At 51.7% G+C, this 22,536-nt stretch overlaps 1 long non-coding RNA gene across 2 annotated transcripts; it reads left to right on the top strand.

Annotated features, from left to right (window-relative positions):
* Window positions 1–734: 734 nt before the first annotated feature.
* Window positions 735–10,644, top strand: LOC135992015 (uncharacterized). Of its 2 annotated transcripts, none has more exons than XR_010606677.1 (5): window positions 735–841; window positions 1,237–1,310; window positions 1,566–1,750; window positions 3,900–4,026; window positions 9,868–10,644. It is a non-coding gene; the product is annotated as an uncharacterized LOC135992015 (long non-coding RNA). The 2 variants fall into 2 exon arrangements; XR_010606678.1 differs by lacking the exon at window positions 9,868–10,644 and adding an exon at window positions 4,449–6,620.
* The last annotated feature ends 11,892 nt before the right edge of the window (window positions 10,645–22,536 follow it).

Genomic DNA, 22,536 nt, shown 5'->3' on the forward strand with positions numbered 1-22,536 from the left:
AGTGGCACAGAGCTGATGTCAGACATCTGCTCTGGTTGTGGCTGGGATGGAGTTTTCTTCCCAGCAGCCCATGTGGTGCCGAGTGTTGGGTTTGTGAGCAAACCAGCGTTGCAGCTGCGAGCGCTGGTTGTGTTCGATGCTGTGGGCAGGAGTGCGGACCCAGCGTGTGGTGCCCGGGGCCGGGTGCTGAGCTGGGCTGTCCCTTGGGCAGGGACAGGCTGGAAGGCTCGTGGAAAAGGGACATATTTTAAGGAGCAGAAACACAACCTCCTCGTGTTTTCCTCAGCATTTGCTCCAAACTGAGAATCAGTGGGAACCCGGAGGATCCTCTTTGTCTGAATCCAAGCAGCAAGAAAGAGACACTAACGAGAGATGCCCCTTTGCGCAGACCGGGCTGAACTTTGCTCAGCTCTAGGGGGATGTAAGCAAACGACTTGCAGAGGGGCTGCAAGGCTGCTCCAGCCCCGCAGTGACAGCAGGGCCACTCTGGTCCCTTCAGGGGGATTCGCTCTGGGGACAGAGGAGCGAGGGCGACACGGGCAGGAGCAGCCCGGGGCGAGGGAAGAGCCCGAGCCGCTGCGGCTCTGGGGCCATTTCTAGTCAGGCCGCGCAGCGGACACCCCCGTTGCTATGGCAGCGGGGGCTCTCCAAGGCCGGCCCCGCGCGGCGCAGCCCCTGTCGCTATGGGAACGGGTCCTTCCCCGAGGGCGGCGCGCTCCATGCGGGCGGCGGGCTGGCTGAGCGCCGCGCCGTGCGGCGGCAGGGCCGGGCGGGAGTTCGGCACGGCCGGGGGGTGACGGGCCGAGCAGCCCCGGTTCCCCCGGGCGGGCAGTGGGAGCCGGTGGGGATGCAGCGGGGGAAGCTCTCGGCCCCTGGACTCCCCGAGCGCGGCTGTCGGGCGGGCTCAGGGAGGAGCTGGGCTGGGAGCTGTGAGGCGCTTCCCGCATCCATCCCTGGGGCGGGCGGGCTGGGGCTGGTGGGGCAGAGGAGCCCCAGGGGTGAGCCAGGGTGGGGTCCGCTGTCACCAGCACTGTCCCGCGGGTGAGCGGGAGGAGGGGCCGGTGCCGTGGCCAGCACGTCCCCAGCCAGGGCAGCACTGGGCGGCAGCAGAGGGGTCAGGGCTCCGACTGCGGAGCAGCCCGAGCTCAGCGTCCTGTTCCCAAATCCTCTGCGCACTTGGGGTGCAGCGTGCGGGTGTTGTGATGACAGCAACAGCTCTGTGCCGTCACCCCTCAGGGGCTCTCTCCGGGCAGGACCTCGGTGAAGGTGTCAGGAGGATGGAGCCAGGCTCTTCTCGGTGGTAGCCAGTGGTAAGACAAGGGGTAATGGGTTCAAACTGGAACACAGGAGGTTCCACTTAAATTTGAGAAGAAACTTCTCAGTGAGGGTGACAGAACAGGCTGCCCAGGGAGGTTGTGGAGTCTCCTTCTCTGCAGACATTCAAACCCGCCTGGACACCTTCCTGTGTAGCCTCATCTGGGTGTTCCGGCGGGGGGATTGGACTTGATGAGCTCTCGAGGTCCCTTCCAATCCCTGACATTCTGTGATTCTGTGATTCTGTGAAGGTGCAGGAGACCCCTGGGCAGCGGGAGCAGGTGCTGCGGCGGGAGAAGGAGCAGCGGGCAGCTCGGATGCTGTAGCAGCGGCAGGACGCGAGGCAGGAGCGGGCAGAGCTGCTGGCGCAGCACCAGCAGCGCCTGAGTGCACTGGAGCTGCAGCACCAGCTGGAGCGGCTGTGGGAGCTGCAGAGGTGAGAGCAGCATGAGCGGCACACGCGTGGGGCCGGTACCCCCGGTCTGGGCAAAGGAACCAGGGGATGGTTTGGGGAGGCGGTGAAAGAAGAAAATCAGAGTCCAGAAGCACTGGGTTGTGGGCAGCTGGGTGTCTCCTGGAGTGGGGGTTTGCTTTGTAGGTGGACACTGGGATCTGGCAGGAGACATCGACATGATGCGTTGTGCTTTGAAAGGGGCTGGACCCTGTCTTTTCTCTCCCCCAAATCTCTTCCATTCAGGTGAATGAGTCACTGACATAATCTGGGTCAATGAGAAATCTGGTTTTGGCAGAGAAGCCCATAACCCCCAGATGTGGCCGTCCCAGATGTGTCCGTCCCAGATGTGGATGCTGGTCAGTGGGATGCCCCATGACAGACCACCGTGCCAGCCCAGCTCCTGGGACCTGGTTCCACACACAGTCACGCGTGTGCACACGCACACATACATGCATACACACAGACCTACATACACACACACACATATGTGCGCACACACTGCTGTGCAGACATTCTCATACAATCACAGAATCCCTGGCTGGAAGGGACAAGGATCACCTGGTCCAACCTTTCCTGGCACAAGCCCAGTCTAGACAAGCTGGCCCAGCACCCCGTCCAGCTGAATCTTTAAAGTGTCCAATTTTGGGGAATTCACCACTTCCCTGGGGAGATTATTCCAATGGCTGATGGCTCTCATGGTGAAAAATTTCCTGCTTGTGTCCAGTCAGGATCACCCCAGGAGTAGCTTGTACCCATCAGCCCTTGTCTTTTCCCTGGGACTCCTTGTACAAAGGGCATGTCCATCTTTGTAGCCACCCTGGAAACACTGGAACATGGTGCTGAGCTCTCCCTGAGCCACCTTTTCTCCAGGCTAAACAAGCCCCGTTCTCTCAGCCTTTGCTCGTATGGCGGCTGCCCAGTCCTTTGATCATCTCTGTGGCCCTTCTCTGGACCCTCTCCAGCCTGTCCACATCTGGTTTGGCTGAAAGCGGCTTAATTTTCTTCATGCAGTTATATAATTATTACTGCAGTAATCTGAGGGTATGAGGGAAAGAATGATTTGGGGAGGACAGGACACTTTTTACAGCCATCACGTGTTTTGCAACGCGGTGTTTGTGGGTCCGTGACAAGACGATCACAGAGGTGGTGGCTGGGGTTCTGTGATGGAAATGCTTTTGTTTTGGTATTGAAGCCCAAATCGCCTCTAACAGTCTTAGAGCAGTGAATCTGGAAGTGTTGGTTTGCCTCAGCAGGCAAAGCCTCTGCTCCCCAGCGGAGCTCTGTGACTGCTGTGTCACTTGTCAACACTGTCACTGAGTGCAAGGGCAGTGTAAAAACCAGGTGCTTTGGAAAGCTCCCCCGCTCTCTGCTGACATTCAAAACCTGTCTCATGTGCACCCTGAAAATACACATTGAGGCAGGAAAGCAGACCTCAGGAAGGTCTGGCCCTGCAGGCTGGACATCCCCAGCCCTGGATCAGCCAGGTGATGCAATAGCACAGCCTCCTGATGTCATAGTGCGTTTCCATGACGGTCTCAGGCTGTCCCCAGGGTCCCCTGGCCGCTGACACCATAACCTCTCTTGCCAGATCTCTGGCTGCCCTCACTGCTCGCCACGCTCTGTGCCGCAGAGACGAAGCAGATGCAGACATTGTCGTCCTCATCCCTTTCGACAGCCATGGCTGAGACAGGTGGAGTCCTGAGACTCCTCCTTCCCTGCCCTAGTTCAGTATCAGGGGTGAGCTCCATTGTGCCTGAGGGGATTTGCATCCCCAGGCCTTGAGCAAATCCACTGATGAGGAATCCACAACGCTCTGGGCAACCTGTTCCAGGGTCTTGCCAACCTCATAGTAAAAAATGTTCTTTTATCGAGAACATTGGTATTCTCTGGTGAGACGGGACTCTCATGGTACAGGAACAAGATGTCACCGGTGGGTGACTGAGATGGCTTAGAGAACCCCTGTCAAAGATATTAGCAAAAGTGCTTTTAATATGATGTTGTAAAAGTGCAACTTAACCAAGTTTGATGGCAAGTTCACTCTGTCAGTGTATGGCACAATCATTTGAACAGTGATTGAAAACTCCAAAGGCACAGGTCAAAGTACCAAGACGCTCTTCTGCTCTTTGCTCAGGTTTTCTCAGCATCTCGCAGCATGGACGGAGCCCGGGTGGGGACTTGGAGACCTCATGGCCCATGGGGCCCCATCATGGCCTAGTTCACCAGCCCTGGACCCAAATACTCAGTCCGAGGAACAGCAGGTAAAACAAGGATCAGAGTGGTGTGTTGAGCACACCCGTGGTAAAATCAGCTACAAACCTGTTTCTCTTCTTCCCCCTTCTCAGAGAAGCCCCCTGCTCCTAAAACCTTCCCACGCAAACCCAGTACATGTGAGGTTTGTTTGTTTGTTTTTTAGTTTTTATTTCTCTATGATTATCACTGGAGCCAGACTGTCAGGAGGTCCAGTTTCTTTTTAAGATTATTTAGCAATGCAGTTGCAGAAGCTTTTGTGCTTAGAGATTTACTGTTTGTTACTACAAGGCACAGTACAGCTCACCTTTATTACTCTTGGAGGAAAAAGGATGGGAATTTTGTGAGCTCGGCAGTTCAGTCTCCTGCAGCTTCAAAGGAGCTTTGAAATGGGGTTGCCTACAGGTGGCCTTTCATGTGCTGTTCTTCATAGGTTACCTGAACCACAACCCCCCAAAGCCCCCACTTACCCCTGTCAAGGGGCAGAACCTCCTGCAGAAGGCAGCTGCTCGCCAGGTCCTCGATATTGCGTGGAGCCTCCATGGCCAGGAATGGGGAGTACATGGCTCCAGCCTCTCCCATGGGTGGACTTCACCATGCAAACCAGATTCCGATACCGTACTCCTGAGCTGAGATAACAACTTCCAGCTAATTGGATTGTAGTCTGCTTGCATGTCCCCATGCTGATCCCTTTGAAACATCGCTGGAAACGCTAGAGGAGTAAAATCTCCTTCTTCTGCTGCATCCTCCATGATCCTTCTCCAGTTAAGCAACGTAGGACAACTACCCCGGTTTGATTTGCCCGTTTCTACCTTTTTCTCTGGCTCCCTTGATTCGTCCACCCTATGACTATCTCCCTGCTCTCTTGTTTCCGCTTGTCGCTCTGACCTCCCTTTTTCTGCAACCTTAACTGTTTGCCAGCAAGGTGGATTAGGAACCCGACAATTACTAAACAACAAGTCATTCGTCTGCGGTGGCGGTGCAGACCCCTCCGAAAAGGACGATATTCCAGCATCTAGTGGCGGAGCAGACGGCTCCATCCGACCTAACTTCTGAGACGCAACCGCCGCCAAATTTTTCTCGACCTTATGCCTCTTAATATTATTTATAACCTCACGCCACGGTTTCATTAACTTTTTCGCTGTTTTGTCCTCATCTATCACCATATCCCATAACACATCTCCTAATTTTCTCCACTCCGCTTCTTCAAATAACGAATCCGGATCCTGAAAACACCCCTTAGCTTTCCCTGTTGCTACTAGACCAGCTAGCTGTTTAACGCAACTATGATCCACCCCCCGCTTTTCTAAAAAGCTTTGCAATAAATCTAGGGCTACTTCTAAATCCATGCTACCGTTATTTATAGCCGAGCACGGTACCTCCTCCTGCGCTTTAAAGACCTCCTTGCAGCCCTCCTGTAGCCCAGTAACGGCGAACTTCACTCGGTTCAGGCGTCGGAGACGATACACCGCAGCACAGTGTTCGATCGCTCTTGCCCGCCGGTCACTGCTCCCGGCGCCGTTCCTTTCCCTATCCGCCACTCAGGTCCCTGTTCGGGCGCCAATTGCGGGGAAGAACCCCACCAGGGATTCAGACCTGAGAAGGCGGAGGAAGAAATGCAGCCGACTCAATATGAGTGATAAAGCATACTTCAATTTATTAATAAGTTGCACACACTTATATAGTCCCTTAGATAATTATGCCTACTAGTCATTCAATAATTGGAGAGAATACCTAAGTAGCCCAACCCCCCTTGCGGTTTCTCTGGTATGCAAGCTCCTCTTCTTCCCAGAGCTAGTCCCTCAAGGTCGTTTACTGAAACTCCTCTTTGCCTGTAAATAACCCAGATTACCCTCGGTCAGTACTTTTCCATCAGCAGTTTCTGACTCTTGCTCACCGAGGCCTACCAAGGCCTACTCATGCTGACTAGAACAAGCTTTCCTGATACAGCAGATCACTGGACCCATGCCCCTTTTCCCATAGCCATTCCCCAACACCCCTTCTTTCAGGCATCTGCTCTGAGCTACTTAGGATCAGGATTTCACATCCAGTGGCCACAAAAACACACAAAGAGAAAAATGGCTGCCCACACCTCCACCAGCTTGCAATAGAAGGGCTGTGGCGTTTCCAAATCCTTTACATTCCTGCAGAATTTAAAAACCCTTGGGGAATACCCAGTGATGATCACAAACCCCTGGTGCTCTGCTGCCGTACACATGAACTCCCATTGTGCTCGAGATTGGTCCCTTGGCAACCTGGCAGTGTGAAGAGCCGGCGAGAACTGATGGGAACGGCTCCAGGGGATCTCCTCCTGGAGGTCACAGCTGCTGCAAGGCTGAGCTGTTGCAATGAAAAGTTGAAATCTGCCATCACAGATTCGTAGAATCATTTTGGTTGGAAGAGAACCTTCCATCATCAATTCCAACCATAACCTAACTCTGGCACTAACCCGTATACCTAAGAGCCTCATCTGTATGTCTTTTAAACCCCTCCAGAGATGGTGACTCCCCCACTTCCCTGGGCAGCCTCTTCCGATGCCTGACAACCCTTTCTGTGAATAATTTTTTTCCTAATATCCAATCTAAACCTCCCCTGGTGCAACTTGAGGCCTTTTCCTCTTGTCCTATAACTTGCTACCGGGGAGAAGAGACCAACACCCTCCATGCTCCAACCTCCTTTCAGGCAGTTCAGAGATCAGAAGGTCTCCCCTCAGCCTCCTGTTCTCCAGGCTGAACAGCCCCAGGTGCCTCAGCCACTCCCATCACACTTGTTCTCCAGGGTCTTCATCAGCTCCATTGCCCTTCTCTGAACTCGCTCCAGCACCTCAAGGTCTTTCCTATAGTGAGGGGCCCAAAACTGACCCCAGGACTCAAGGTTTGGCCTCACCAGTGCCAGTACAAGGGACGATCACTGCCCTGGTCCTGCTGGCCACACTATTCCTGATATGAGCCAGGGTGCTGGTGGCCTTTTTTCCACCTGGGCACACCCTGGCTCATATTCAGCTGCTGTCAATCAACACCCCCAGGTCCTTTTCTGCTGGGCAGCTTTCCAGCTGCTCTTCCCTGAGCCTGTAGCGCTGCCTGGGGTTGTTGTGACCCAAGTGCAGGACCCTGCGATTGGCCTTGTTGAACCTCAGACAACTGGCCTCAGCCCAACCATCCAGCTAGTCCAGATCCCTTTTTAGAGCCTTCCTACCATCCAGCAGATCAACGCTCACACCCAGCATGGTGTCATCTGCAAACATACTGAGGGTGCACTCAATCCCCTCATCCAGATCATTGATAAAGAGATTAAACAGAACTGGCCCCAATACTGAGCCCTGGGGACACCACTCGCAACCGGCCACCAACTGGATTTGGCTCCGTTCACCACAACTCTTTGAGCCCGGCCCTCCAGCTAGTTCTTTATCCATCGCAGATACACCATCCAGGCCATACGCTGCAGCTCTTCCAGGAGATGCTGTGGGATACAGTGTCAAAGGCCTTACTGAAGTCCAAGTACACAGCATCCTCAGCCTCTCCCTCATCAAGTAAGCAGGTCACCTTGTCACAGGAGATCAGGCTGGTCAAGCAGGACCTCCCTGTCATAAACCCATGCTGACTGGGCCTGATTGCTTGGTTGTCCTGTGTGTGCGCCATGTGATGTCACTCAGGATGATCTGTTCCATGAGCTTCCCTGGCACCGAGGTCAGATTGACAGGCCTGTAATTCCCTGGATCCTCCTTCTGACCCTTCTTGTAGACGGGCATCACATACGCCAACTTCCAGTCGACTGGACCTCCCCAGTTAGCCAAGGTTGCTGATTCACAATTGAAAGTGGCTTAGTGATCACGTCTGCAAGCTCCCTCAGCAGCCTTGGATGGATCTCATCTGCCCCCATAGACTTGTGTGTGTCTAAGTGGTATAACAGGTCACCAACCATTTCCCCTCGGATTATTGGACTACATTCTGCTCCCTGTCCCTGTCTTCTGGCTCAGGGGGATGTGTACCTGGAGCACAACTGGTCTGACTGTAAAAGACTGAGGCAAAGGCGGCATTCCACTTCTTTCCAGCTATGTCATTTCGCCTGTCAAAACTAGAGTTAGGTCCAGAAATCACCGTTTCATTGTCCCATCATTGGTCAGGACACCCAGGGAGGGTCAGGAATGGATCTTCTTTAGTCCTGCCAAGGGAAGGCATCCAGCCGAGTAAATTGGGGCATCTCACTGTGGGTTTATACTCAGAATCACAGAATGGTTGCAGCTGGAAGGGACCTCTGGAGATCATCTAATCCAATCCACCTGCTAAAGTAGGATCACCTAGAGTGGATTTCACAGGAAGTGTCCAGGCGGCTTTGAACGTCTCCAGAGAAGGAGACTCCAGAACCTCTCTGGGCAGCCTGTTCCAGTGTCTGTCAACCTCAAAGCAGAGAATTTTTTCCTCATATTCAGATGGAACCTCCTGTGCTTCAGTGCCTGTTGCCTGTCATCCTATCGTTGAGCATCACTGAAATGAGTCTGGTCCCATGCTTTTGACATCCATCCTTAAGATATTTATAAACATTGATGAGATCGCCTCTCATCCTTCTCCAGGCTGAACATACCCAGCTCTCTCAGTCCCTTCTCATAAGAAAGGTGCTCTAGTATTAGTATATTAGTAGTAGTAGTATTTTATTATTACATTGTTGTCTTATTAAACTGTTTTTTCTCAACCCACAAGTTTGTCCCTTCCCTTTCAGTTCTCTCCCCTGTTCCCCTTTAGAGGGGTGGAGGAAGTATGTGACCAACTATCATTGTCTCAGTTGCTGGCTGGGGTAAAAGCATGGCAGGGAAGAATAGTAGTAGTTCAGGAGATCTTGAAAATCACTTTCCAAGATGCTGACACTCTTTTTGGTGGTGGGAAAAAGCATGAGAAGGGAAAACCATAAAAAACTGCAGCTCTGGAGGTCCAGAGTGGATCTGAGGATAAAGAAATGTCATTCTGAGCATAGTGCTGTGGCCATCCAGAGGAGTCTGGATCAGCCATGGCTTTGTGTTTCAAGGAACAGCTGGGGAGGATGGAGAGACAGCAGCACAGGAGGGGACATACTGGGGTGAGAACAAGGTGGGGAAGCGCTTGGGGTGTCTGCAGCCTGCAGGGAAACAGCCACAGGCCTGGGACAGTGTAGAACGGCCTGTGGTGGAGATGGCCAAGGGTGAGGCTGAATGTCCCTGGAAGGCCCAAGGTCTTTCTCCCCTTGGCTATGGCTGATGTCCCTGCCACTGAGGCCTAAGAGGAGACCCATCATTGTCATGGCCATGAGGCCTCATTGCTCCTTGCACCTCCCCAAGAGAGGTTGGGAGGTGTCACATTGTTGTCCCTCAATGGCATCGCACTCCCCACATTCCCAGGAAGAGCCCTGAGACACACGTGAGGGACAGGATCTCCCTTTGTAGGGGCAGGGGCTCAAGGTTTGACCATCCTCCTTCATCAAACAAACCAAGGGTTTTCTCAGCATCAGAGCTGCTGCACTTTGCCTTTGCCTGATGTAATCGCAGTCTCCAATTATCTGTTCTAACGAGTCCCTGGGGAGGCTTTGTCAGTAATGGCCTCAGTGGCACCCATTAATGCTTCAGGGAACTTTGGAGTTTGCTTCTGACTTGGACTTCTTGAGGAGATTCTTCAGTCTGCTCTTGGTATCTGAGGTTCATGGTCTTAGCACCAAATACGCCATGGGGCTCATTACAATACAAAAAGCCCTAACGAGCCATGTCTTTACCTGTCATTTTCTTCAAGTCTGCAAGACTTGTACAACTATTTGGAGAGGTTTCAGTGGGTTACTTTGTGATGAAGATTTCAAAGAAGATTTCATGAGAGGGTTTTTTCTTTCAACAGAACTTTCTATCATTCTTGATTTCATACAAGAAGTGACAGCAGAATTCTACACTGGGCATTGATCCAGAGGGTCACCTGAATACACCGGGACAGGCAGGAGAAGCTGTCCCTTAAGGTCGGACACTGTATGGACAACCTTGCTCCTCATCTCTCCCCGCCCAGTCTGCCAGTTCCCTCCTTGGCCACCTGGGACTTGCATCATTTTTCCTCACATCAGACTTCTCCACTGAGTTCTGCAGGTGGATGGTGCAGCTCCTCTGCACCAGCTCCCACCTGCTCTCCTTAGAGACCTGGCTGCACTCAGGCACAGAAAGGTTTCTCTTCGATGCCAACAAGTAAACACAATACAATTTAATAGAGTAAAACACTTTCCACAACTGCCTAAGCTGGATCTGATGGGGTCTACCATCCACAAGGGACATCCACACAAGAACTGTTTTAGACAGAGTCAGGAAAGGGTAGATATAAACACAAATAATGTGTTGACTGCCATGTTAATTAGAGCTCTGAAGAATGGGGCAAGTTTGTAACTCCCTGAAGCTCCAAGCAGAAACCAAACAGTTGAGAGGCAACTGAATGACCAAGAGGAAGCGGAGGAGGAAACCTGAGAGTGCTGGGAAGGGTGTGTGTCCAGACAGTCTGCTGAAAAGTTTTCCTTTGACATGGACCTTGAATCAGGAGAGCTGGAAACTCCTGAATGACAAGGGAGATGAAATAATAGAGTGTTGGTAATAGAAGTACAGGGGAAGACCAATATTCTCCTCCCCTTAGTACGCATCCCGGTAATTCACTTTTTGACATTTTTTTTAAATATGTAAAAAAGTAATACGTAAAAAGCTTATCCATGTAGCTGAAGACGTGTGTGTCTTATATCCATTTCTGTTTCTGGAAAACACTTTCCTTTTGAAGAAAAGAAAACCTCCCAAAGACTCAAAAAAAAAAAAAAAAAAAAGTATGTTGACATCTTTCTTTGCTTTGAATCTTTGTCTTCAGTTCTTCTTTTAATTTTCATTGACATCAGCTGACATCTGATGGGCCTACAGGCATTAAACCAAGATCATTTTATGTCTTGTATAGCGCCCCATGCCCTCTAAACCTTCCCTGCCCAGGACTCTTCACACTTTGCCCAGAGCGAGTCACACTGAGGCGTTGACTGGTTCACTGGTTGAGATGCTGGTTTAGATGGTCACCTACAGCACAGGTGGATTCATGGCCCATAATCGTCTGCTCTGACCAGTTAGAAACAGAGCCCAACATCACAATGGGATCATATGAGAAGTGAGGTTGAAGGGCCCTCAGGAATCTGCAGTCCAACCTGTCACAAACTGGGTCAGACCAAGGTGTTCAAGCCCTGATTCAATCAGAGTTTGAAAACCTGCAAGGACAGAGGCTGCTCAGCCTCTCTGGGTGACCCGAGGCAGCACTTGGCTGAGCTCCTGGGGCAGGGGTGTCAAACTCATTTTCACTGGGACCACATCAGCCTCACGGTTGCCTTCAAAGGGCCAACTGTAATTTTAAGACTGTATAAATGTAGGAATAGTTGTATATATACAGTCCTAAAATTACATTTGTCCCTTTCAAGGCAACCGTGAGGCAGATGTGGCCCCCGGTGAAAGTGAATTTGACACCCCTGTTCTAGGGAAAAAACTTTTCCTTATGTCCTGGCTGAACCTTATGTCTTTCACCTTCCACCCATTGTTTTTTGTCCTTCTGCAATGCACTACAGTGAAGAGCCTGGCTCTGCATTCTCCATCACCTCCTCGTTGGCACTGGCAGGCTGTGATGAGGTCCCTGTCAGCCTTCCCTTCTCTGGCATGGACAAGCCCGGCTCCCCCAGCCTCTCCCCACAGGCAAAGTGCTCCAGTCCCTGGCTGTCCCCAGGGCCCTTTGCTCAACCCACTCCAGCTTGCCAATATCTTTCCTGAATTGGGATCTGAGATCTGGATGGAGTATTCCAGAGAATCCCTTCCCTCCATCTCCTGGCCGTGCTCCTGGTGGCACAGCCCAGGGTGCTCCTGGCCTCCCTTGCACCAGGGCACACGCTGCCTCCTGCCCAGCTCCCTGGCCACCCAGACCTTTCCCACAGAGCTGCTCGCAGCCAGGCAGCCCCAGCCTGTGCCATTGCCAGGGTGAGTCCCCTGCAGGGGCAGACACGGCTGTTTGTCCTTCTGGGGCTTCCTGAGGTTCCTGCCAAGACGTGCTCTCCTCCTTGAACCCCTTCATTGAGCACAGAGGCCTGGGTGGGTGTTCCAGTAAAGACCCAGACACAGAAGGCATTGAGTCCCTCAACCCCAGCATCACTCTCTGCTGTTATTAAATTCCCCTCCCCATCCAGTAACAGCCCCGCATTTCCCTTGTTCTGCCTTGGTCTCTGATGCAGTGGTCTCTTTTCTTGCAGCCACCAACTCCAGGTGAGCTTTGCCCTTCCCAAAGTCATCCCTGCACAGCAAAGGCGATGCACATAGACTCCTTGTCTGTCCTTGTCCTTGCTGTCACCCCTGGCAGCTGCTTTGTGGCCCCTGTCTGCACCCTGTGCTGTGACAGCCCAGCCCTGCTGCCCCACACATGGTCCCACAGCCCCACGGTGCAGGCACAGCACAGGACAGGGTGCATTCGGGGTGGGGAACGGTCTCCCAGTGTGATGCCCACATAGTCCTTGGTGCTTTCTCACCCCATGGCCTTCCTGTGTGGCAGCCTCTCCAAGCTCCTGGAGAGGCCGTGCCAGCTGTGGGGTTCACAGACAGCCCTGCTCCAGGGTCTGCCAGGGTCTGGGCCAGGAGAGAGGCTGGGCAGGGCTGGCCATTCCCTGAGACAGGCCCTGAGCCCAGCAGGAGGATGGAGATGGCCTCACAGGGAACCTCACCCGTAAACCTGGGCTGAGCGACCAGTGCTGGAAATGGCCCATGAGAGGTGGCCAGTGGCTGGGGGGTGACGAAGGCCCTGGGCCACCTTCCTGGTCTGTCCATGCCACCAAGGTCACAGAGCAGCCTCCTCTCTCCTGCACCTGCAGGACATTGATCCCTCCCACAAGCCCTGGCTCTGCACCACAACCCCTGGTGTGAGTCTTCACCCTGCATGGCCATGCAGCACGAGGTACAGGCTGATGTTTTTCTCTCCCGGGTACTTTCCAGCCCAGCTCAGCTCCCTCGAGTCTCTCCCACCTCTCCTGCCCTCTCTCCACCATTTTCATTTCCCATTCATCCCTGATACAATGAGAATTGGTCTCAGACATAACAAAAAAACCCTAAAAAATAAAAAAATTTAAAAATCATGTTCATTGATTTCACTTGTATTTAAGACACTCCCTGGTTAAACAAGGTCTCTGGATCACACAACATGGGTGGATATTTAACCAGGAGGAGATGTAGGGTGGCATTTCTTTGAAAACAACAATATCACAAGTGGAAAAAGAAAAAAAATGTATAAGAGGGAAACAAAGATTGGCCTGTCATGATGTACACTGGAGCCATTGAAGAGGAAGGTGGGCAGTGTATGGCTGAAAACATTCACTCGTCAGCTTCCTCAGAGCATCCTGAGCTCCTGGTTCCTCATGCTGTAGATGAGGGGGTTCAATGTTGGAGGCACCATTGAGTACAGAACAGACACCACCACATCCAGGGATGGAGAGGAGATGGAGGGGGGCTTCAGGTACGCAAAAGAAGAGGTGCTGACAAACAGGTTGACCACGGCCAGGTGAAGGAGGCATGTGGAAAAGGCTTTGTGCCGCCCCTGCTCAGAGGGGATCCTCAGCACGGCCCTGAAGATCTGCACATAGGACAGCACGATGAACACAAAATATCCCCAAAATAGAAAAGCACTAAAAGCAATAAGACCAGCTTCCCTGAGGTAGGCATCTAAGCAGGACAATTTGAGGATCTGGGGGATTTCACAGAAGAACTGGTCCACAGCATTGCCCTTGCGGACCGGCAGTGAAAATGTATTGGCCATGTGCAGCAGAACATTGAGAAACCCACTGGCCCAGGCAGCTGCTGCCATGTGGACACAAGCTCTGCTGCCCAGGAGGGTCCCGTAGTGCAGGGGTTTGCAGATGGCAATGTAGTGGTTGTAGGGCATGATGGTGAGGAGGCAATACTCTGCTGAAATGAAAAAGAAAAACAGAAAGACGTGGGCAGCACATCCCATATAAGAAATGGCCCTGGTGTCCCAGAGGGAACTGGCTGTGGGTTTGGGGACAATGGTGGAGATGGAGCCCAGGTCGAGGAGGGAGAGGTTGAGCAGGAAGAAGTACATGGGGGTGTGGATGTGCTGGTCACAGGCTATGGTGGTGATGATGAGGCCGTTGCCCAGGAGGGCAGCCAGGTAGATGCCCAGGAAGAGCCAGAAGTGCAAGAGCTGCAGCTCCCGTGTGTCTGTGAACGGCAGGAGGAGGAACTGGGTGATGGAGCTGCTGTTGGGCATTTCCTTTCTCTTTGGCGTAGGTGCTGTCCAAGGAGGAAAATGTATAAATAAGTTAGGTGATAAAAGAAGCTTTGCAAAGACAGCCGAGAAAAAAAGTAGAAAGCCACAGAGCTGCTGCAGGTGGAGCCAGGAGACAGACAGACCATCGGCTGCTTGGTAATTTCTCCTTTCAAGGGGTGAGGTTGTTAAGAAGGTGACTGACCACCTCTGACATTAAAAGCTGGGAGAGGAGACCAGGGATCTGGTCCATAGTCGGTGTCTGTACTGCGGGGGATGGCTGGGAGGTGCCCAAATCTCCCTTCCCATGGCTTTTCAGAGAGCTTATCCTTCTCCATCCTTGCCCAAGTCTCTGCTGCCTGGAGCTGTCCCTGCTGACAGCTTTTTCTCTGTCCATGGGTCTGCTCCCTGTCAGTGTCACAGAGCCCGTCCCACCCGCTGTGTGCTCAGCTCTGCCCTGCTCACACCTCCTGGCACCGGGCACTGCCCAGGGGCAGCTCTGTGTGTGCAGGGGCTCAGGAGCAGCTCTGACAAGTCCTAACAAGAACTGGGGTCTCAGCGCCTTCTCCATGGCAGTGAAATAAATTCCCATGTCCCACTGACCACCAGCCAACCAAGAGTGGAAAACTGAAAGCACAGACTCCTTCCCTTTCAGGTGTTCTGTCTTTATGGTGTTCATCAGAAGGACCCTCTGCAATTGCTGCGGGGGTGATCTGGAGTTCTGAGCAGCCCTGTAACACAGAGTGCCCTCTGAACACTAGAAGTACCCCTCCTGCTCTGCCGGGGGTCGTTCCTTCCACCCACAGCTTCTCCCCTCAGTGTCGCTGGGATCACCCCAGGCAGGCTGAGCGCTGACCCTGGCAGGCAGCACAGTCCCTGCCCTGGCACAGCCCTGGGGTGCAGGGACCCTGCTCTGCAGGACAGCCCTGGGCACCCCTGGGTGCTCATTTACATTTACACCCCACAGCCATCCTTGGGAGAATGCAGCATTCACGTCTTGTCACTCTGGGGGTGCAGAAGGCAATCCCTGCTCTGCAGCACATCCTCCTCCTCTGATCAGAGAATCCCTGAGGGTTGTACTTACATCTCTTGTAGTCTCTGCAATGTGACAGCTTTCTGAGATTCTACCATGATCTTCAGATGCAATGCACTGCAGCCACAGACTTAATTTCTGTGAAGATTTCTCTCCCAGTGATCTCTCAGCATCCTCCCACCCCATACTGTGTTTCCCCTCTCTCTGCCTGGCTCCTGTGCCCTAGGTGCTGCAGGCAGAGCTCTCAGCCCTGCTGCGCTTTGCAGAGGAGCTGCTCCTGGGCAGAGCTGTCTCTCTGCAGTGCTGCCGCTTGCCATGAGCTCCCTCTGTCCCAGGAGCCCAGCCCAGCTCAGCGGCACAGGAGCAGCCCATGATGTCCCTTTCTCTGTCCCCTCTGGGCCCCCTCCAGGTGTCCCTGGGGCTCCAGGGGCACATCCTTTGAGACAACCTGAAGTAATCAGTGATGTTGATTCTCTCTCCTCTGCACAGACACTTCTTGCCAGCATTGTATTCTTCTTATTAGAAAATATATTGGTATAAGAATCATGTTTTCTTGTCCCATCATTAGACAGGACACCATGAAGGTTACAACAAAGGATCTTATTTCTCCAGGCTGGGGGAGAATATCTTCAGTTGAATGGATTTATGCATTTTATTCTGGGTTTGTAATCTAGGGGCTAGAAAGACATTCATCAAACTTTTGACCATGTCATGTCTCTGCTCTGAGGCAAAGCCTTTGCACACAGGGAGTCTTGGACACTTGGGACCAGGTTTCCATGGGGCAACTCAGAGTTTCCTAGTGCCACAGCTGGGCTGGTTCAGCCCAGATGTGAGGCAATGGCCTCAGCCAGGGCACTGACTGGGTGAGCTGGAGCTGTCAGTGTTGGAGGCAGAGCTGTGACATGGATGGAATAAACTGCCAAGGCACAGTGGCAGAAGTTCGTTCATCTGGTCTTCAAGGACAGCAGCCTCCAAGCACAGCAGCAGTCCAGATCAAAACTCAGTCTAGACCTGTAAGGCACTTCAAGGGTCCCATAATGAGCTGACACTACCTCAGGAATAGTTAAAGGAGAAACAAAGACACTGTGTGGCCACTGATGAATTTAATAAGGGAAAGAAGCGATATTCTCTGCGTCTCTCATCCTCCATCTTCACCAGCAAGGTCTCCCAGGCCTCTGTGACTGGAGGCAGGAATCTGGAGTAGAACAACCAGCAGTGGATGGGGATCAAGTCAGGGTCACTGGAACTAACACAATCCTTTGCAGTCTATGGGACAGGAGGGGCAGCATCGCAGGAGCTGGGACAGCAGGGCGATGTCACAGTGAGGCCACTCTCCACCATCTTTGAAAGCTCATGGAGACTGGGGGGACTCCCTGACCACTGGCAGCTCTCACACATTGTGTGCACTTTTCAAAAATGGCCAATGGATGAGCAGGGGAACTAAGGGCTGTGCCCCAGAGCATGTCCACTGGGACCCCAATTGTGGGTATCAGAAAGAGGTGATGGGGTTTACCCAGGGCAGGTTGTGCCTGTCCATCCTCTTTGCTTTCTGTGAGGAAAGGACAGGGTTGCCGGATGGGGGGAGAACATTGATGGTCTGTTACCTGCAAGTCAGCAAGGCATTCAGCATCATCCCCCATAATATTCTTGTGTCCAAGGTAGGACATTATGGTCTGTGTCAGTGTGTAAGTAGATGGGTAAAAAACAAGCTGGATGGTTGGGCTTAGGAGGACTCTAGATAAAGGGAGAAACTTTCCAGTCATGAGGACAGTCAATCACTGGAAGCTGTTTCCCAGGGATTGTCCACCCACTCTGTCCCAGAATGTGACTGTGTTTGGATAGAGCCCTGTGTAATGTGGTCTGACAGTGCTTTGAGCAGGAGGTTTGTCTAGACACCTCCCGAGGTCCCACCCAGCCTGAATGATGCTGTCCTTTCATCCCCTTCATGTTTTCAATTTAGGGAGAGCTCTCAGGTTCTCCCTGAGCACAGGAATAATTCACATGATGTGCAGGGCTGCTTTACCAGTGCCCCCAAACAGCCCTGACCACATCTTTTGCATCCCTTTTCATTTGCCCCAACCCAGGTTCTTCTGTTTTGCTGTCCTCATGCCCACCTTGTTGATCTTTTCAGAGCAGGTTGCTCAACAGGTGTCAGCATCCATGTACAGAGTCTGCACATCAGCCAGACAGCAAAGCCATCATTACAGAAATGGAGACGAGGCTCTTGACCAGCTCCTTGCACCCAGCAATTGGCACAACTTGTCTGTTGAGATTCCTGGGAACACCTGAACTTTAGGAGTAGAGCATGTGAGTCCTCATTGGATGTTCTGGCTTGTCTCCTGACCCGTGTGGTTCTTCAGGCTGTGAAGAGAATCAAAACCAACTTTTGGACAGGGGTAGTTTCATTTCTCATGTGTCACGCAGGGCAGATGAAGGGAGCTCTGAACTCCAGTCTCTGCTGCACAGTTGAGACTTCAGAGACTGGAAATGCAGGTGATGGTGTGTGTCAGTGTACAACATTCTGGATTCCTTTGTGCCTTTCACTGACCTGGGATCTGTTGCTTGGCTCTCCTTGGCAAAAAAAGAAATATATCCCCTTTGCCACCTCCCCATCACACCAGAAAAAAAGAGGAAAAGTATGAAAGAGAGGTGATTTCAGGGAAATTCTGTCCAAGAGATGTACTTTTTAAATGATAAAAAAAGGTAGAACTGAGAGAAAGGCAGTAAGAACTTCATGCAAAAGGCAAACTACTGAGGTGTAGGAGCTGTTCTGAGAAGCAAGAATGACTGTTGGGAATGAAATTAAAGAGCTTTAGCTCATGAATCTCACAGAGAGTAACGAGTTCCCTGTTACTGTTATTGGTGATAGTACCACTAGTCAAAAACATCCTTGAGAACGTCTCTGTTCTGTGTTGGCTCCAAAGCTCGGCTTGCTGAGATTTTGAAAGGACTGCTTCAAACATCTGTGACCAAAATCACTACAACCTTCTGTCATCGAAGGACTTTTACCCCAGGAAGAGGAAATCTTCCAGTGCAGGCACCAAACCAGTGCCCAACCTGCCTGGAGAGCCAGGACAGTTGTGCCACACAACAGCCGCCCTCAAGGGAAGCTGGAGGTGATGGGAATTGAAATGGTTTTGACTGAAATCGTAGAATCAGAGAATTATAGAATCATAGAATCATTTAGTTTGGAAAAGACACATAAGATCATCGAGTCCAACTGTAAATCTAACATTGCCAAGTCCAACACTAAACCATATCCCTTAGCACCACATCTATACGTCTTTCAAATACCTCCAGGGATGGAAGCCCAAATCCTGAGCTGGCAGGACAACATTGGCTGCAGTTTGACATAAGATACTTGTCATGACTGTGAGTTCAGACCCCATTGGCAGAGTTTCTCACACCCCTCACTGAGGAGGGCAGAGTGTTGGGGAGATGGGATCATTCTTCAGTTTCCCAGATCCCAGGACAGAGCCCAAACCAACCTTCCCTTGGCCTCTGAAACCCCATTTCCTGAGATGCAAAGCTGGTGGGCCTTCTGTGGATAATCATGTTAACATGCATCAATAATCCTTCAAGTGTTTGTGTAATTTCTCTAAGAGTGTCAATATTAAAAATAATAACAATTAAAAGAAATAGAAAGGGTTAATCTGCCTACATATAAATATCTGCAACATAGCAGTCTGCATCTGTGGCAGCCCCACTGGCAGTGCCAATCAAATACGTATTTGCACTATAAGCCTTGATACCCCATCCATAAGTACATATCTAAGTGGTTCAGATGAAGGGTGGTCTGGCAAAAATCACCCTGTTCCTCGCCAGGTGCCATGAACACTGCTCATGTGTCTCTCCAGAGAGTGGCAGAAGCTGGATCCCCTTCTTGGGACAGACTCCTTCCAGGAGAGACACAGACACAGGTAACTCATCAAGTCTTCATGGCATTTCACTCGGCATCAGTTTTTATGTATTTGGTGCTTTCCTGTGACTACTCTTTCTGCACAAATGCTCACAAAAAGACGCCCATTTAGTAAAACATGGTCATAAAGGTGCTGTTATGGACAAGAAATCTCACCATGAGCTCTGGAGGGAGCGAGGAAGTTTACAATAAACACCAGGAAGAACCAAGAAGCTCGAGGCCTCTTCTGAAGAGCGGGAGGTCGTGAACAGCAGTGACTGGCCATGTGTAGGTGTGGGAGGGAGGATCAGGGGATGACAGGGAGAAACAAGGTTCTGGCTGATGGCTTTAGTGAATCTTTAAACCAATGTCTGAGCCCAGAAATGTAAAACAGTTGATGTCTGCAGGTGGAGGAGGAATAGGAGGAAGATTTTCCTGGGAATATGGAGGGAAGGCAGGCCTCTCTTGGGCTGATCATATATGGCCGTGACATTTGCATGCTGTGGGCATGGCTGTGCCTGGGAGATGGGGAATGGCTGCTGCTGGGGGGGCTGTGCTCAGTCATGGCCCATGAGCTGACCTTGCACACTTCCAGTTTTTCACCTTTCACACTTGGATGAACCTCAGGAAACATCCATGAGCCTGGAGGATGCATTAACCTTCTGGAGTGCTGGGGTATCGACCCAAATTGAGGATTCAAGCAAGTTTGGGACTGTGAGAGCTCAGGTGATTGAGGACCATTGCCAGGTCTATGAAAGAAGGTGGAAAGGTTTTGAGGAACTGACAGGCATTGCCAGCTCCCCAGAAAACTAGAGCCTTATGGTTTAAGTAACAGCACTTGGCCACAAACCCACCACCCAAACCACACACTCACACTGACCACAGGCAGAGCCTTGAGAAACATTGGAGAGAAAAGGTCTCCTTCGCCTAACCTTGGGGGTCGAGGCTCGGCGATTCTGATGATGAACAAACATGAAGGGCTGACATGGCATCAGAGCCACCTTCACACTGACTTTATCACCTGTAACCAGCGTCTCCAAGTTTTTGCCTCACCATCCTCCAGGGACAGGGACCTCGACTGGTTGTTTCTTCGCAGCTGTGTCAGTGGTGGCTCTTCGTGGGATCCCAAACTCTCTCATGACTGGGGCTTTACCTCTTCCTTTCACTTCTTTTCTTCTTTCAGTAGCTGCGGTTCAGGAACCTGGCAGCAGAGGGCTCATCAACATCTAAACTGCTCTGAGAAGCCAAGCCTCTGTGCGTCACTCTCCTATAGTCTTCAAGTCTGGTGTGGATGATTAGAGAGATTTCAGGACTGTAGAAAAACAGGAAGCATTTCCATAATATGTAGCAATAAAGCCAAATTTCCTCTGCAGGTGTCAAGTCCAGTGGAGCTTTGGCATCATCCCCACATCAAACCCACAAGGTTTCTAAATTCCTCCTTTGCAGCTTCCCCTGCTCCCACCTCCCGTGTACTGCCTTTTTGCTCTGGAGCTCCGTCAGTTCAGACGAGCAGCCTCATAAGATAAATTCTTCTTCTCATGGGTACTTGGAGAGATCATTCTTGTGCTTGGAGCAGGCTGTCCTGTAAGGCTGATCAGATTTCCTGAGCTCCTCCACCCTTCAGAGCTGCTTCCCGTGGCACCACATCTGTCAGCCCCCAAAGTTACATCAGTGTCTTCTCCTCTGGAGCCCACCAGCCTATGCTCTGCTGCTGCCCTTCCTCCCTCCCCTCTGGTGCCAGGACCACTGTTTCCTGGTCACAACAGCCATGCTGGACACTGATGTTCACATCCCCCACCAGCTCTTCCTTGTGTCCCAGTTCCAGATCCAGGTGAGCATCACCCTTGTTGTACCGTCAGGCAGCCGTGTTAAGAAGTTGTCCCGAGATCCTCCGGAGTGTTGGCACCTGCTGCTTTCCCTGGCCAGTGAATGTTAGGGCAATACAGTTCCCCATAGGAACCTGCTCATTGACTTGAGGCTTCCTCAGGTTGCTGATGGAAGATCTTTTCCATTTCTTCTCCATGATCAAGTAGTTTGTAACACCCAACATGTTATCACCCTGTACTGGGTTTACATGGCAAAGTCTTGGAACTGGGGTGAGTGTGGGTGTGCTACAGTTGTCACCTCTCTGAGAAGACAACAGGAGTTTGACCTATGTCAGACAGAGCTGATTTCAGCTGGCACTAAGATGGAGCCACATTTGCCAAATCTGAGCCACTCAGTGATGCCGGCAGCACCTCTGTGATCATGTATTTGAGAAAGGGTAAAAAATGCTGCACAACAGCAGGTGGGAGAGAGGAGAGAGGAAATGTGAGAGAAAAAACACTGCAGACACCAAGGTCCTATCCCATAGGAACCAAGGCTGTCCCTCAGCAGGCCAAAGCCTGCTCTCCTGAAATCCTGCTCTTTGCCTTGTTATCGTCTTCCAGGAGCCTCAACTCTGCTTTCCCATCCCTGACTGTTACATCCCTGACCAACTCTTTCTGGTTTGCAAGTGTGAAGTCCCACAGGGCACCTCACCTCACCGACTCTTCCGTCACCCTTGTCAGGAAGACGGTGTCAATGAGCTACAAAGCCCTCCTGGATGGCTGGTACTTTGCAAATATTGGGATATCTTAGGTCTGCCATGAGGACATGGCCCTGGAAACATGAGGCTTCTTTCATTGGTCTGAAGGAGGCCTCATCTAATTCCTCTTCCTCATCAGTGAGTCAGTAGCTGATGTCCAGTCACCACAGCTTTGCCCGTGTTGTTCTGCCCTCTCATGCTGACTCCTCAACTATCAGCTGATATTCTCTGGCCCCAGGCAGAGCTCCACGCATTCCTGCTGCTGTCCCACATGAAAGGAAACTTCCCCTCTAAGTCCAGACCTCTGGCATTATGAGCACCAGACTCCCAAGACCCCACAGTTTCTCCTGCAGGTGATATTCGTAGTGTCCTGTAACTCCTTGTGCTGTTATCTTGGGATAGACACCCTCATCAGGATAAACCATCTGCATGTAAACACTAACAGCTGGAGCCTCTTCTCCCCTTGGCTATGGCTGTTGTCTCCACCTCTGATGCCTGTGAGGAGACACCTTGTCCTTACAGAAGCACAGGGGCCTCATTGCCTCTTTGTCTCCACCCAGGAACCTGGGAGGTGTCGGACCATAGTCCTGCCCTTGGCCTTGCACAGCCCCACATCACACTGTCCCAGGAAGACCCTGGGCAATGTGTGAGGGACAGGATCTGCCTTCCCAGCGTTGGGGGTCAGGGCTTGGCCCTTTGATTAATGAAACATGTCCAGGTTTACTCAGCATCCGAGAGACCTTCAACTTGCTTTTC

The sequence above is a fragment of the Caloenas nicobarica genome, chromosome 9 (assembly GCF_036013445.1).
Source record: "Caloenas nicobarica isolate bCalNic1 chromosome 9, bCalNic1.hap1, whole genome shotgun sequence".
In the NCBI taxonomy this organism is placed as follows: domain Eukaryota; kingdom Metazoa; phylum Chordata; class Aves; order Columbiformes; family Columbidae; genus Caloenas; species Caloenas nicobarica.